Raw genomic sequence first — 12227 nt, forward strand, 5'->3', positions numbered from 1 at the left:
GAGGAGCAGGCTCCAAGGGAGGCAATGGGCCTTCAGGGCTATGATGTATTGGGCAGTGAGCTGTGGGGCCAGCTGTGGAGCTCAGGGACAGCTGTGGAGATTGAGGGGCACTGAGCAGAATGTTGGACCTTCAGGCAGAGCCATGCAAAGCAGAAAGTGAGCTGTTCCTGGAGCAAAGCTGTGGTGTTCAAGAGAGATGGGAGCAGAGCTGCCAGTAAAGTTTTTCAGACTGATCCTTCTGATTTTTCAAGTTTGTTTGGTAATTAAAAGTCACCTGGCAATTCTACTACAGCTGAGTATTCTCACTTTCTACACGCCAAGTTATTCGCCTTCATAGTTTAAAAAAAAAAAGAGATCCTTAGATTTGGACACAGTTCCTCTATGACATAAACTATTTAAAGCTTTGGTCTGGTAAATGAGATTGACTAAGTCCCATTTGGATTTGCTTTAGCTGCACAGTGAGCTTTGTCTATATATGCCTGCTATATTGACTGTATGCCTGCAAACCTGCATATGGCAATATGGAATGCAATTAAGTAGGTGAAATCTTGTTAACACTGTTCTAATGTCAAAGCAGGCCAAACACATGGCTACGTCCTGCTTTGTCCTGGCTCATCCCAAACCTGTGAGGGGCTGCCTCAATCCTGAGGAGCACCGAGACCTGACTGCCCTGTGTCACCTCTGTGGCTGCTCACTCCAGCTATGGATCTTGCTTTCTGGTAAAGCAGGTGTGGGTCATCATTTCATCTTCCTGTAGGGAAGATGCACAGCATTCCACTCTCAAACAAATTCATTGTAACTACCTTAAGTTTCCTCAGATTTTGTTGTATCACTTCTTTGTGGTTTTTTTTTTTTTTAACAAAACCAAGACTGTGCAATTTATTTAAATGGAGCAGTGCCTTCAAGCGGAAAAAAATGGGGGAAGAAGAAGAACTGAAAATCATGGAACCATTTTAAGACCTACAAAGTGATGGGAAGAGACTGTTCTGAGTGTCAACGTTTTCTTTCGTGCTGGCAGATTAGATGTTATCCTTTAAGTGACACCAGTAAACATTCAGTGCAGGAGAGTCCTCAGGGAGTTTATACGTTGGCACGAAACCTCCTTCCAATGGTTTTCTGTACATCATTCTGCCTCCTGCATCAGCTCTCCTAGTTGGAGCCTCACAGTTTCAGAAGCTCTGGTTGAGAAAATAGATCCCCCATGTGGGGATGCTAAATTACCTTTCCAGAGACGTGTGTGGCAGTTACAAAGCTTTCAGTGCTAGACCTTAAACAAAGAGAAGTCATCTCACAGTTTGAATTGGTAGCATAAATTTCAGTTTAAATCAAATTTCATTGTGTTTGGCAATGCTACAGCTAAAATCATTTTATTGTGTTTCTGCCTCCTGCTTGTGTTACGTGAATGTGGTTTGCATTTAAAAAAATGTATTAAATCATAAAAACCAGAGATGGTTGGAAAAAATCCAAAGAAAGCATTCTGTCTGTTTCCTCTGTCCCTGTAGAGATGAATGCTTTGTCTGCCCTGGGTTTAAATGCCTCAGGTGATGAGGCCTCCACCTCTTCTCTTCAGACTTTTCAGCCATTTAATAGACATCTTTGTTAGGAAATGTTTTCTTTGTATTGAGCTTGATTTTTTTTTTCCTTCTGCATAATGCAGTTCCTTTATTCTGCTCCCACTGTTTTCAGCTTTCATGAAATCTGTGAATGTATCGTATCACATTATGAAGACAGACTGAGAGCTGGGGCTCTTGAGCCTGCAGGAGAGAAGGCTCTGAGCGGACCCTAGAGCAGCATTCCAGTACCTGAAGGGGCCTGCAGGAGGGCTGGGAAGGGACTTGTTATAAGGGTGGGTAGCAACAGGATAAAGGGAAATGGTTTTAAACTGGAAGAGGGTAGATTTAGACTAGATATTAGGAAGTAATTCTTTACTGTGAGGGTGGTGAGACCTTGGAACAAGTTGCCTGGCAAGGTATAGATGCCCCCTCCCTGGAAGCATTGAAGGCCAGGCTGGATGGAGCTTTGAGCAACCTGGTCTAGAGGGAGGTGTCCATGCACAAAGCAGGGAGTTGGAACTGGATGATCTTAAAGGTCCCTTCCAGCCCAAACTGTTCTATGATTCTATGTTTGATTCTGTGATAAGCTCTTCCATACCATAGTTGAACAATTCATATTCCTTGTTGTTCTAGACAAGCAACCAGTTGCTGAACAGTGACGCTTTGCTGGGACAGCATGCCATGTATCAGAAAACACATTTCCTGGCAACTCCTGGCTGACACTTCTTTCTAGAATAGGGAGTGAAAAATGTCAAGCAAAACTGAAGAAATGCATCTTCCCAGGGGCATCCATGGCAATATTACTGACATTTCCTCAGGTGTTGAGGCAAGCAGCCTGCTTCCTTAGATTGAGATTTTCTGTACAAAAGCAGATGATTTTAATGAAAACAGTTGCTTTTAAAAAGCATCTTAGAAGCTTTTTTCAAAAGGAAACCTCTGTGTGAGAGCCCTGCTATGTCAAAACTCTTATCTTATTGAGAGACAAGACCGTATTGATTGCCACTCACTGCAGAGCAGTTTTTGCTGACAGCTTAGCTCAGATGAAAAATTGAATTGGGTGTTAAGGAGAACAGTTTGAAAAGATGCTTTTGCAACTGTGTCTCTGGAATCAGATCTGTGCATGAAAATGTGACTCATATCTTGACAACAGAAACATTGCATTGCCAATTGAATTACAACATCCTAGATAATCCTCAGCCCATCTGAAATGATAAGGAGTAGTGTGGCCAAAGGAAACTCAAGGTGGGCAGATGTAAAAGAAGTGGTACTGAGCTTTGAAAGCTGCTCTGATCCTGGATCAGGTGGACGGGCTGCTGATCCAAGAAAGGTCTCTGACAGTGACTGGTGGTGAATGCAAGCAAAAAAACAAATGGGCAGCTCACACGGACAGTGAGCTTACAGTGTATTTCCTCACTTATGGCAGCCTTCAACCTGGAGACCTGTTGAGACGGGGCTTATATCTGTCTGTGGTTTTGATTCTTGCCTTTGGATTTCCATTTTGACATTCACAAAATCCTACAGCACTAAGTTCCATAATTTAATTACACACTTTATCAAAAAGGTCTACTTTGTCTCAAATGTTTCTAAGATAACAGTGATGTATCCTCAACTTTTCTTGTTGTGAATAGCAGTTCCAAGGTGTGAATCTTGGTCAGAATCACAGAACTGTAGGGACTGGAAGGGACCTCCAGAGACCATAGAGTCCAATCCCTCTGCCAAAGCAGGTTCCCTGCAGCAGATCACGCAGGTTGGTAGGTGTCCAGATGGGTCTTGAATATCTCCAGAGAAGGAGACTCCACAGCTTCTCTGTGCAGCCTGTTCCAGTGCTCCGTCACCATGAGAGTAAAGAAGTTCTTCCTTGTGTTTGTATTGGTCACTTCCTCTGCACTACCTGATCTCTATAAATATGAATGTTATGATTTTATCCATTATGCTTCTCCTTCGCTGCCTCTTGTCCAAACTGGAGGTGCTACCCAGTTTGACCTCTTCTCCTACAAAAGTCTTTCCATACTTGATACAGCCATTGCATTGGCCTGAACCTTTTCTACTGCTTTCTTTTTTGTTTCAAGGTGGAGAGAAGCCCTCAGAAATAAGTTCTAAAGGCAGTTAATGTCATTTGTTAGCAAGTCAAGAAAAAGTGTGAGACGTGTGTACCACGTTCTAGTCAGTCTGTTTGCACCAGTGAATGCAGGAGCTGGTAGGCTCCAGGATAGCACTTCATTTAAACTTGACATAGACTGTACAGATTGACTCAATTAAACATGTGGCTTGATACTGCTGGACTGAGTGGTTGCTGATGGATGAGCACTGTGAGATGCCTTTTCCTCTCTGCTATGATGTACACCCACCTCACTCCTTTGCTGCTGCCATCCCAAGCTAACTTCTAGAGCTTTCCATTGCAAAAATGCCTCTTCTTCTTTTTTTTTTTTAATCTTTATGTCCAAAAGGCTTTTGGCCTGTTCTCCTATGTTCAGAGGAGATGTTGACAGGTGGAAACAATAAAGAAAATACTGATTAGAGAGTAAGCCCTTAGTGTCTGTCCTTTCTATTGCCAGTTAGGGCCAAAGTTAGTGCCTTCAGTTCCAAGGGCTGCAAAGGACTGACTTAGCAGACTCCAGTGAAATATCACCAGAGGAAGTTTTTCACCCAGAGGGTGGTGAGGCACTGGAACAGGTTGCCCAAGGAGGCTGTGGATGCCCCATCCCTGGAGGCATTCAAGGCCAGGCTGGATGTGGCTCTGGGCAGCCTGGTCTGCTGGTTGGCGACCTGCACATAGCAGGAGGTTGGAACTGGATGAGCACTGTGGTCCCTTTCAACCCAGGCCATTCTATGATCAACACACTGCAATGTGTAACTTGTGATCCAACTCCCGAAAACTAAGAAAAGGAAAGATTTTAAAGTACTTTGCTTTACCATGTACTTTGGCTCCTAAAACCCACTGTTGTAAATCACTGATCAGCTTGAGGATTATCAAATGTAGTGCATAACATGCATTTTATGGGCAGACTTTGACTGCTGTAAAGCTGCCTTCTGCACTTGTGTTTTTTAGTTTTATGAAGAGAAGCCAGTGTAGGGATGTCTTTTTGTTCATTTTCAGGAGTAAAACAATGAACTACAATGTAATCTTTCAGACACAGAAAGGATAACTTGGTAGTAAATGACAAAGCTATAACTTGCCATCTAAAATAATGAAGCGCTAATGTAAAAGCAATTGTTTCACTCAATAAAAAAATAATTTTTCAGAAAAGATTTGTCATGACAAGCATATTTCTCAACGCCTTGATTTGGACATCCTTCAGATTTAATTCCTGCTATTCACTGGATCAGTTTAAAAAATAGATTAAGGGTATCACACAGCTGTGATATGCAGTCCTAGTGGCGTGTACAATAAGGAGATTTATTGGTATTAGCCAGAACACGGCCCCTGGTGTAATTTTCATTTTGAATGGATGAGACTTCAGTACAATGATGGCTCGGTACTGTGCTCATGCAGGGACTTTCTTGTTTTTTGAAGAAGAACTGCTGTGCTTTTCTTCCTTTTTCTTTACTCTTATCCCTTCTAGCTGTGGGCTAAGGCAGCTCTTAGCTGAGAACAAACCATCCTTGGGCAAAGATGCAGGCATAATGTCTTCTCTTTCTAGTGCTGAAATAGAGACTAACCCAAATCTCCCATCTAAATTTAAAACCATTCCCCCTTGTCCTATCACAATCCACCCTTGCAAATAGCCATTTCACTTACTGTTTATACGCTCCCTTCAAGCACTGGAAGGCCACAATGAGGTCTCCCCGAAGCCTTTCTTCTCCAAGCTAACCAAGCCCAGTTCCCTCAGCCTTCCTTCATAGGAGAGGTGCTCCAGCCCTCTGCTCATCTCAGTGCCCTCTTCTGGACCCGCTCCAACAGCTCCACATCCTTTCTGTGCTGGGGGCCCCAGGCTTGGATGCAGCACTGCAGATGGGGCCTCACAAGAGCTGAGTAGAGGGGGACGATCACCTCCCTCTCCCTGCTGGCCATTCCTTCTTTAATGCAGCCCAGAACACAGTTGGCCTTCCAGGCTGCAAGCACACACTGCTGGCTCATGTTCAGCTTCTCACCCACCAGGACCCCAAGTCCTTCTCTGAAGGGCTGCTCTCCTGGGGTTCTTCTCCCTCTTTGTATAAATAACTGCTATTTCCCCTACCCAAGTGCAGTACCTTGTACTTGGCTTTGTTGAACCTCATTAGGTTTACGTGGGCCCACTTCTCCAGCCTGTCCAGGTCCCTCTGGATGGCTTCCCTTCCTCCCAGTGTATCGACTGCACCGCTCAGCTTGGTGTCACCTGCAAACTTGCTGAGGGTGCACTCGATGCCATCATCTCTGTCACTGATGAAGATGCTGAAGAGCACCGGTCCCAGGGCCGACCCTTGAGGGACACTGCTTGTGACCAGCCTCCACCTGACACAGAACCATTGATCACAACCCTTTGGCTGTGAGCAGCCAGCCACTTCTTAACCCATGGAACAGTCCATCCTTCAAATCCACACCTCTCCAATTTAGAGGGAAAGATATAGTGGGGGACCGCATCAAAGGCCCTGCAGAAGTCCAGGAAGATGATATCCATCACCTTTCCCCCATCAACCGATGCTGTCACTCCGTCAGACTGGCAGGCTATGGTTCCCCAGAATTTGTTCTGAATGTGAACATACTGCTCCCCACATCATTTTGTCTCTGAATTGTTCAAAACGTCAGTGTTCTGTATGGAACATGGAAGGACACCAAGTTGAAGGAAAAAGCATAAATGGAAAAATCTACTAGAAAAACGACACTGCAGGGGTTGCACACTTCTGAAAAATCATCAAAGATTTATTTAATATCTAATTGTTTCAACAGTAAAAAAAAAAAAAGAAATTGTATCCACAAGGGTTTTTTTTCAACTGCTGCCAAGCATAAATCATGGGATTTACTTTAGTACCTAGTTTACTTTAGTGCCTTTATCTGAAAGAGAAGGATTGTCTATTGCTTTCTATTGTATTAAGAAATCAGTCAAAACAAGAACGTAAAAAGTACCTTTTAAGAGTTATTTGAAGCAACACTCCTGAGTCTCAAACATTTAGGACATATTGAGGGCAGGTTTGTCTAGTTTGAAAAAAATACTTTCATAAGTAAGTCAATATATTTGCTTCTTTTAAGCTTCTAACGTGAATGAAGCTCTTCTGGATCTGTGGGTCTATGAATTTTCTTGCAAAGGGAATATAGCTCAGTCTTCACAGTGGAAGATTGCTGTTTCCTCCTGACCCCAGCATGGACATCCCAAGCAGCAAGACAGAATGATTGTGCAAAAAACATTCAGAGATACATTAGCTGTAAGAAAGTCACAGTACTCCTCTATTTCCACCATTAAATTCTAGAAGGAATTAAATAAAATAAAATGGAGATAACAGCTCATCAAAGCAATATTGTTAGTAGAGTCAAACTCCTCTCGAGTTCACATTTTATCTTCTGTATGTAGCAAGTAGTAAAATGGAAATACTTCAGGCATATCATTTTTTCTTTCAACTTTACACAGTCTTTTCAACATAAGTACGTGTGTTTGTTAAGAGACTTTCAGGACTATTTTTTCTTCCACTGCTTTCCCTGCAAGTCTCTGCCTTTCAATTCCTCTGGCTGACAAAAGCTTCAGTAGCTCCACATGCCAGAAGCTCCTGCTGTCAGCCCTGCTGCAGTGCCTGCAAGCCAGATCAGCCAGCAGAGACACATGCAGAAGCAATGCCATCCTACAGCACAAACTCTCTCGGGCAATGCCACAAAGTAGCACATAGAGAGCAAAACCCAGAGCCAGTGTACCACAAATGCAGGTATGGGTGCCAAAAATCTTTGGTGCCTGTTGCCGCAGGGTTCCAGAATGCAGGAACGCTCCCTGGACCAGCTCTGGGGAGCACAATTGCCTCGGGTGTGGAAGGCCATCTTTTTTAACACAATTAATGAAATGGCCCATAAAAGGCAGGAAATTCACAATCTCATAGACCCCAAATCAGCCCTGAAGCTTCATATCTCCATATAGGATACTTGACTACCTGTGAGCAAGAGTTGTCTTTTGTATATTGTATCCATCCTGGAGAATGTTTTACATGATAACATTCCTGTTCACTAGATAGTCGGGAAACTTCTCCTGATGGAGAGGTGAATTTCAGCAGTGGGTTATGACTGACCCTTTTGGTTCTGGACATGGTGAGTAACCTGATCAGATTCCCACTGGCACCAGATGCTTCTAAGCCATTGAAACAGCAAGGGGGCCAAAAACACAGCAATGAAACCTTGCTAGCAGTGATGTTTGTACACGATGTGAACGTTTCCTCTGACAGTGATTGTGACATTGAGCTATTAATTATAGTCACATGTAATCCTGAGCAAATGTTTTGGTATAATCTAGCTCTTCTAACTGGTTTTTTTCTTTTTTATTTTCTAAACTCTGAAGTTGCATACGCTTCTCATTAGTATTAGTCAGTGCTGACACTGAAATTAGCAAATAAATTTAGCATGATACACTGATGTCCAAACAGAATGCTTCTTAATGAGTCTTTGGGGGTTTTTAAATGGGTGTTTTTAAATCATGCTCTTTTTCCTCTTAATGCTGCAGCAACAAGATGAAGCATCTTCACCTTCAAATCATAGTATCACAGAATTGTTCAAGTTGGAAAAGATCTCTGAGCTCATCTAGTCCAACCCATCTCCCATGCCCACTAAACGGCATCCCTCACATCTGCACATTTCATGAAAACCTCCAGGGATGATGACTCCACCGCCTGCCTGGGCAGCCTAATATTGTCATTTGAAGCATTAAAACCAATTGTTGTGTGAGTTAAAAACAACAACAACAACATTCTTTAGGTAAACAGAATTCTAAATTCAATTCTTACTGCAATTCTTTCTGGTAAAAACAATCCAGATGTGAACGCATAGTCAGGTATGCTGCTTCCTTCTGCAGGTATTCACTGCCACCATGCAACTGTGGAGCTTTCTGCTGTGTTTCTGCAGCAGCACAATGCAATCTTCACCATCCAAGGAGTAAAGCATTTAAGCAAGCTGTCCTAACATTGTGTATGGCAAGACAGATCAATTCACCTGACCACAGTTCATTTGCTTTTTACAATTCATCATCAAATGTTGTATGAAACGTGTAAAAGCAAAATGTTTTTGGCAAGAGATGGAGATGATCTTGAAGCCCTTTGTTAATGCAGACGAAGGTAACAGAAATGGGGGTAAGTGGTTGATACACTGCTGCTCAGAATGAAGACATTTTAAGGTAGCAGCAGACACTCCCACAGCACTTAGAGTTGCCTAATTCAGCTCAGATAGAAATCAACCCTGTGACTGAAATTTCTGTGAACATTTCTGCTGTAAGCACTTTAGAATGAAAATGACAGAGAATCAGGAGCTGAACAATAGGCAGCCACCTCAGCTGTCCTGCTCCTGAAAGCCTGCGGATTGCAGATTATTACAGTGCTTCAATGATAGGGATATTTTTGATAAACCATTCTTTTACCTCTCTAAGGAGCTACGGATCAAAAAGCAGGTAATGTTGTGCAGGAGCTAAAAGCCAGGTTAGTCTGCCTCTGTCACTTTATTTCTAAGTCTCTGCTTTTTCAAAATGGGTTCTAGTCATTTCCTGAAATGCTCCTGCCTCTGCCTTAATACTTCTGAATTCAATGCATTTTTTCAGATTCTTTTTCAGTTCTTTCGAAAGCAGACTAAGAGGAACAGTGCAAGATGCAGTAGTGACTCTATCTAAAATACGTAACATCGTTCTTCCAGCAAGAGTGTACTTTCCATCCTAACATGGACGAGAGTATAATAAATAGGCAGACAGAGCTCCTCAAGCTAGGAGTGAAGAAGAAAGGCAGTTTCCACTGCATTTCTCTGCTTATCTGTGGCTCCTCCGGAGTGAGGAGGAGCACACTGATGTTACAGCAGCAGATCCTGAGCCCATCTCAGTGCAGTGCTTGTCGCAGTTCCCACAGATGTTTCTGGGAAATGATGTTTGTTGAATGACAAAATGCAGGATTCAAAGGTACAGGTAGTACTGAGATAAAGCACGATCTGTCTGAAGTACATGCATGCATCACTGGGAATTACCAACTGCAAGATTTCTACGTGGATGCTATAAAGGAGCTGTTATGTCAGTTTCTCTGCACCTTCCAGGAAGAGAACTCACCATCATGGTCTGAATGTTTCCCAGATACTGATCTATCACGGGATGGATTCACTTGGAGGCAATTTAATCTTGTAGTTCACATTCACATCTCTGCCTTCATTTGTGTTAAAGCTATGGATTATTAAAAAGAACCTTACAGAAATAAAGCATCTGGCCAAGAAACCCAAACCAGCAGAAACTTCTGCAGTAACTGTGGTGTGACTACCAGGAGCACAGAGCACTACAGAATGTGGTGGTGCCTGGTGAAGGAACCTTCCTCACATGAGGAGAAGTGCCCTTGCTCAAGGAGCGCTGGAGAAACCACTGGTGGATCTCACAGCCCTGCTCAAGAAGGTGGCACATGCTCACATAAACACCCTTCCAAAGCTGAATGATGCTACGGATGGGCATGAGTTTGAACACAGGTTGTCTACAGAGCTAAGGAAATCATGGTTCTCAACATGAGATGAGGAAATGTTTCTTATAAATACCATAGGAGAAATCTGTGCAATTATCTTCATGGCACAGATGTTACTCAATTCAAATTAGGGAGTTAAAACTCCTGTGTCTGCTAGGATTCATCTACACTGGAAGTATAATCTTCACATTTCAAGCATTATCTCCAAATGTAGATAATCAAAGTTCTGCATGATTTATCTTGTAGATGTATCAAAAGAGCTCAGTCTGAGGCTTGAACACGCACGCTGCTTTAAGCCACCTAACGCAACGTGATCATTCTGTTCTTTCTGATCATTTCTTCTTTATTTTCTTCTGAAACTTTTTTTTGGTCTTGAGCAATACACATTCATTCTTTAGAGGGATTGTTCAAATTCCACATCCCCCTTGATTTCACAGAATCATAGTATCACCAGCCTAAGATCATCTAGTCCAACTGTCCACCTACCACCATACTTCCCAACTAAACCATGTCCCTTAGTACATCCAAATGTTTCTTAAATACAGAAGTCTTTATGTAAACAGCTTATGCACTCAGCTCTGTTCTATTTGGGATGAGATGTGGCAGCGTTCATGTTCTCGTTGGCTGTTCCAATGGCATTTGAGAAGCCCAGGGCCAAGCCTTCAGCCCTCCCCTTCTTTTCTGCTCACAGCTTGCCCAGCTCTGGCTCGACCACACATTGTTCACGAGCAGAAAGCCACTTACAGTCCTGCTAGCTTGAGAACTCCACTTCTTGTCAAAAGATTTTGCCTCAGAGCAATACTACGTACAAAAGAGCCTTATGACTACATCCATGTTGCAAAGTGCTTCTTCTGAGACATCTGCAGAAAGGACTTTTTAAGGTTTTTAACTTAAATATCAACTGTGGAAAAGGAGTAGTGCTTTCCCCTTAAGTAATTGGCTCTCTGTAAAAATTGCTGCTTCATTTTCTAGTAGTCATAATGGACAAATAGCTTTTCATTATCAGAGCTTCCCAGAGCATCTGAGAAGAAGAGAAAACAAGTGGGTACCAGATGTTCATGCATCATCTGATGCATTATTGCTAGGTACTTAGATACCGTGGTAGACAACTGTAGTACAAAAACCTATGCAGAATGGAAACAAGCAACCTATAAGCATTTGATCTGGAATTGAAATAGGATTAAACTGTCCAGCCGTGCAACACTGGCATTCTATTTTCCTGTATGTAATCTGCTAGGCTTTGCATTATTCTCCCAAACACTTCATTGGGCCAAATTCATTCTTAGTGTAACTCCGCTGATTTTAACAGACTTGTACAAGAGCTTAGTTTGGTCAATTGCATTACAGACATTTTATGCATGCAGCATCATTCCTAGGAGAAGAATTACTTGTGGATAAAAACGTTATCTGTGTTTCAAGACATGGTCCATCTTCCAGTCGAGGCCCAAGAGAGGAATAATGTCAATAAGTTAAGAATTGGCAATCACTCAGGGAAAAGATGTCAAGCACATATTTTAGTAGTAATTTTTTCCCATAGTTTGCTATGAAACATTTTGTGGTGTTGGAGGGAAAGCTGTTTAATGGGTGGCTGTTTTTTGTGTTGATTTTTTTTTTGTTGTTTATCCTATATTTAATTCATTTCTGTCTTCCTGATTAAAAAGCCTCAGTCAGCTAGAGAGACTAATTAGGCTATCCTGTAACAAGGATTACTTAACTATAATTATTATTTATTTGAATCAGTGGAAGAATTACTGAGGCTTATGTTAAAGACAATAGAAGCTAATGGAGGAAGAAGCAACGAGGCCAGCAGTGATTCCAACCGCATACTGGCAGCCACCCAGACAGCACAAAAGAAACCCTTTAACTGACACCCTGAAATAGGGGCCTACTGATATTTCCTCCCGACTCATTCGTTTTGATCATATTTTTAAATGCAATCTCTTTTTAAACAAATGTCCTTGGAGAACACATACGCAGGGCACCAGCACTAGTTTTAGCTGGAATATATTTATTTGCCTACTGTTTTCCCTGGATTTAGAATATGGGTTGGTTTTTTTTTTTGCCCACTCTCTGCTTGATTGTTGCAAA

This window comes from Tympanuchus pallidicinctus, unplaced genomic scaffold (genome assembly GCF_026119805.1).
Source record: "Tympanuchus pallidicinctus isolate F22 unplaced genomic scaffold, pur_lepc_1.0 scaffold31, whole genome shotgun sequence".
Lineage (NCBI taxonomy): Eukaryota > Metazoa > Chordata > Aves > Galliformes > Phasianidae > Tympanuchus > Tympanuchus pallidicinctus.